We start from the raw sequence: 6,000 nt of genomic DNA, 5'->3' as shown, positions 1-6,000 counted from the left end.
TGATTTGGCAACATCTCGGAATGACAACTAGGGTCTATGTAACTTCTAACGATTAACAAGTCGTCATCTGATTTCGGTAGTGTAAAAAATACAATATTTGTACTATATGGAAGCGGCACTTGAAATCATGCAATCACTGAATATCGTTTGAATGATGTACGGCCTGTTTTCAGACTGTTATCAATGATATCTGCCTATTCTGATCAGTGTTATTGTATCGTTGAACCTAATTGGACTACTGAACACGTAGAAATTTGGCTTTGCTGAAAGAGCAAAAATTGAACACTGACGGCAAACAAATCAGTATATTCCACAAGTATTTACATGAGGATGGATGCACACATATCATTTTGTTCCTTACGACAGTGTGATTTAAAAAAAAAAAAACAAACAAACAAACAAACACACAAAACAAAAACGCGTAGTATAGAGGTAGGTTTAAACCCAACTAAAGTAGCGTCACGAAATTGGCGCGCTATCTACATCAACCGACATCAGGTGTTGCAATCGATATGCATATCGATCTCAATACCAGATTCTCCGAGGAGGTACAAAATGTACTAGTATGTTGCGGCGTGACTCCTTTGTTCACAGGGAGCAGGTACGACTCAATACATTCAGCGGTATGCCTACATTCACGTTGGATTTCAGCCAAGCCCATCCACAAAGGGTATTTTCGTTAAACTCATAACAGGTCTACACTCTAATATCGAGTGCTTTTGAGGACGCGGACTGCATGATTTTTTTTTTTTCTGCTACAGAAGTTTTTGACCGTGAGCTAACCCTGTAAAAACCTGCCTTATGCTGGCAACCATTGGGTTGGGGTCAAATAAGTGAGGGATCCCTCATAGACGTTATGAGAATTTATAAACCAGTGTCGCTTCCTCCCGCGCCATAATCTTCTTGCGGTTCCAGTCACGAGAATTTGTGAATGAGTTACGTAAGACACCGGCCGGCGCGTTCTTTTGTTAGTAAACAAACCGTCGCGTTGTTGTATGGTGGCCCCGCCCCTCCCCCCCCCCCCCCCCCCCACACACACACGTACACGTACACAATACGCCCCATACAATAAACACGAAGTCATATCGACCTCAACATATTCCGACCACGTTTCAACGCAATGGAGCTGTAGTGTAAGCATAGGATAGGATGTACGCGTAAACGTTTCAGACCAGGAAACCACGTGCATAGCTTTTAATTATAGTAGTCAAAATTAGTAAATCATTAGCAATTTTGATCCTGTGACTACTGTTTTAACATGGTAACATTCTGCGTATTTCATTTTTTAAGTGAATAAACTGTATGCTTCTATGCTTATATTCAAAACAACCCACTATTAGTAATTTTCATAAGAATGATTACTAATTGTTTACACTACAGACATGCTCGTAGCTACTAGTATATGCATCGCGTGTGTTCACCGTAAAGTCGTATGTATATAATATAGCAGGGAATCATCTGTAAAGCAGTGCTATTACGCTAGCACTGGAGTAGGATCGTATGAAATATTATATCTTTCTTTGTGTATCTTTTTATGACGGAGAATGAAATACAATACAAAATACAACACAGCTAGACATGAGAAGTGGTATAATTAAATCTAAAGTTTCTTACGTTTTCAAAGAAATAATGATTATAAGGGTCACAACCACATTCACTTTTGTATAGCTGCAGTTATCCGTTGATAACTTTATACGTACTGTTGGACAAAATTTTTCTTAGAATGATTTAGTCAACATGCAAATACAAGTACTGCTCCCCACATTATATACTGTCATTGTGGCGTTGAACATTTGGAATTTTGTGCGCAAGTTTATAGGAGATTGAGTAGATTATGACATCATCACTAACTAAAGTTGCATAACAGAGATTGTCACTATAATATCCCTGTTTCATGAAATATTACACTTTATTCTACGACTCTTTTTTATCACTTTGATAAAAACAAATATTTCTCTCTGTTGACCCGTTTTACTGTATCATTCGAATCGACTGTGGAACAGTGTTGACTGACGTTTTATTTTATAGTCTCACAGATGAGTGAGATCAAATTATTTAGCAAACATACCACGCCTACTTTGATGAATTCCAGGGAGTGATGCCCTAGTTTTACACGATATTTTATTTGTCACATACAATGGAGTGGCCTTCAACCTATGTCATGTCTTCAAACACGTGAGCTATATTAGCTATATAGACGTACTGTAAGTAAATAATAAATACCACACTCCACCATGTACTGCAATGCTGGACTAAGGAGACATCATAACCTTTACAAGAAGGCAAAGAAGCTGGTATAGATCATGTGTAAAGTCTAAGGAAATTTCACACTCCTGGTAAGGAACATGTTGAAAGGGATAGCACCTGAGGTGATTGTATTATGCTGTTATGAAGATTCACTGTTATTCAAAATAATGTAATGATCATAACTATATAATAGGGCCTACTACCACTACTATACTACTACTACTACAACAACAACAACAACTACTACTACTACTACTACCACTACTACTACTTATGTACTACTACTACTACTAATGATAACAATGATTTTAATAATAATGATCATACAACAATAATAATAATAATAATAATAATAATAATAATAATAATAAGAAGAAGAAGAAGAAGAAGAAGAAGAAGAAGAAGAATGATAATATTTTGGTCTTGCATGTTCTTCCACAAAGCTTTCACATGACATGATTGTCTATACAAATTAGCTCGAGTTCATCCTATACTGTTATGAGATTTACGTAGAAATGTGTGGATGAGGCAGACACGCCTCCCAAGAAATCTGACCATAAAAAATAAATAAAAAGATGAGATGAGGAAAGCAAGACGAAACCTACAAAGCGAAGTATACGGTTTAATCCAACAGGCGTGGACGAGCAGGTCAAGCCTTTTGCGGAATGCGGGCTATTCTTATTCTTAAAGAGATTAATACGGAGGGAGTTCCTCCGTCACACCTTTCTCGCAGTCAATCAGATTTGACAAGTCTTTTATTTCCAGAATTTCACGCATATCGCTGCCAGCATTACCCCGTCCTCCTCTAATAGCCAGCCGATAGTGCGGACAACGGACACGCTTTTCTTAGAACGCAAAACGCGAAACCAACGACTATGGTTCAGTTTTGTATTTTTTTTTCTTTTTTTTTTTTTTACAGCGAGAAGGGAATTGTTAATTTCTATTTGAACTATTTCCCCTCATGACATAGACCTGTTATTTTTCTCTTTATAACGATTTCCTATTCTTTTCTGGCAGTTTGTGGTTTTTCATGCACTCCTATATGTCTTTCATCGTTATTTTTTTACATTGCACCGTGTGTTATAATGATATGAGTGATGAACATTCTGCCTACACAAAACAAATCCGGGTAGGAAATACGCTTCAGTAACAAGCACATATGCATTCATTTTATTGGATGAAGCTACCTTAATAATTTTTTTACAACAGAGGGATATGTACAATACCGATTAGAGGAGTCAATGTTAATACATGCGGATATTTCCCTTCCGTCATAATCATATACTAAACGAAAACCGTTCATGAGTAGGCCCCTAATAATTATGTGCGTGCCTGGTACGTCTGTCTGTTTATTAATTACATGAATGTGACTTTAGATGCAGCCCTTTATGAACTGTGTGACTCTAATGTTAACATTGGCGAGGGGCCTGTCAATGGACTTTGCGCATACTCAGACGCGGAAACCATGAAGCCATGATTCAAGCTGAATGCTCTAATCCATTATGGACTTGGAGCTGCTATTCCAAACAGGGAAACATCACTCTCCGCTATGACTTTTGCTGCTGAAAATGAAAACATTGGTAATATTACAAATTAAAGCAATGAGAAATATTACACTAATCTTGCGAATTATGACAATGATAAAGATATTAACATAAAGATTGTTATTACAGTCATGGGTCAGCAAGTTACAGACTATACTTCCTGTAAAAACCATCCCTTTTATTATACGAAAGAAGGTATACCAGAGACAACGTTGCGATAGCACCAGCTTTTATGTATAACATTCATGTTTCTCTTACCTTTTTTTGTAAGAAAGCCTCACCTTTCGAACGTAACGATATTTTGGGAGAATGAAGATGAATAATAATTATGTACTTTAAGAAAACTCTTTGTTCTTTACACACACCGGCCCCTTTTAACAAGGGCCTGCACAAGTATCAATAGACCTAATACCAGGGAGGTGCAATAATTATGAGTCTTACCTCCCTGCTAATACCTACGAGGAGTAGGGCCTGTACAGTATACATGTACCACCGTAAACGGCTCGCTTCATTTGAAAGAGTACCGTACTAGTATTATGCTGTCAAAGCGTGTATTACCCACAGAACTCTACAATATATATATATATCTATAATAGAGTTCTGTGGTAGGTATAACACATCAGGTAGGTGGTGGATATTGCACTGCAACTGAGTAGAAAAGGGATTGTGAACTGGCAGGAATGCGACACACCTGACCTTATAAACAAATATCAAAAATAAACTCCAATGTAATGTTCAGCTTGACTTTCTTAATAAAGTATACAGGATACGATATGATATATGATAGATATGATATGATATGATATGATATGATATGATATGATATGATATGATGTGATATGATGTGATATGATATGATATGATATGATATGATATGATATGATGTGATATGATATGATATGATGTGATATGATGTGATATGATGTGATATGATATGATATGATATGATATGATATGATGTGATATGATGTGATATGATATGATATGATATGATATGATGTGATATGATGTGATATGATATGATATGATATGATATGATATGATATGATATGATGTGATATGATGTGATATGATATGATATGATATGATGTGATATGATGTGATGTGATATGATATGATGTGATATGATATGGTATGATATGATATGATATGATGTGATATGATATGATATGATATGATATGATATGATTATGTATGATACTATCATGAAATGATCAAGGCCATTTCCACTCGTTGGTTGGAAGCCCTTAGCAGGCGTCGATTTGCAATTGATTCTAGTACAGAAAGTCGCTCATTGGACTTGATATAAGGATAATGTTGCAATTGACAATGATTGATTTTGACAATGTTGTTTTCACCAAATAAACACTAATTTCTGTTCCAATCGTGATTATGGGGAGCTTACCATTCAGCATTATAATATTTTATGTAGAATGTGAGTGTTAAAGTATTATCAAGTTTGCCACACGCAGTTGCAAAACTTCATACGCAAGAAAAGCAAGATTGTTTGGTTTGCTTTGGTTTACTTCTTCACGACAATGATAGTTATTATTCTTGTTGTTCTGGTTTGCACGTGTATCAGGATGTGACAGTCCAATTCTTCAGTCTAACACAGCTATACATTATGTCATTGTCCTAAACAAATGAAGTTATGATATCATCACGAGAGAGGTCATTGTCCACCATATCAAACAAGTTTTATTAACATCTCCAAGTATCAATTCTTTACCCTGATCTGATAAGGAACTCCGGCATCTCGGCTTGAGCGATTAGTATCATGTTGATCATGATAATTTTGATCCCGAGCCTCGTTTTGTATACACTTGTCATGGAGTGGGTCTGACCTATGCATCCGCAGAAAGCGTATCCGTATAGTGTTTCGGAGAAGGCAGGATACGGAGGATGAGGGTTGTACTGTGTGATACGGGTAGCCGCAGATTTGTTCGTGTTCGAAGCTCATGATCTAAGTATTTATGCAGCGTTGGATAATTTTGAATGAATAGCTTCCTTTCTGACTTCATAACGCATAAAGCGGATGTAGAAGCCACGTGCTTCATCTTGGAACATGAAGCCAATAAAAGGCAGTCGTATAACCATGAACCTATTAACAATATAGAATTAAAGGGTGTGTACAGTTCTAGTCGAGGTGAAGATTTAGCTTTTAACGTTTTGTGAGATATTCAGAAACCACTCTATGAGATGTCAAAGA

This window comes from Diadema antillarum, unplaced genomic scaffold, assembly GCF_040938485.1.
Source record: "Diadema antillarum isolate AM-2024a unplaced genomic scaffold, OU_Dant_1.0 seq00000522_RagTag, whole genome shotgun sequence".
In the NCBI taxonomy this organism is placed as follows: Eukaryota; Metazoa; Echinodermata; class Echinoidea; order Diadematoida; family Diadematidae; genus Diadema; species Diadema antillarum.
The sequence above is the reverse complement of the archived record's forward strand: the minus strand, read 5'-3'. Positions refer to the sequence as shown.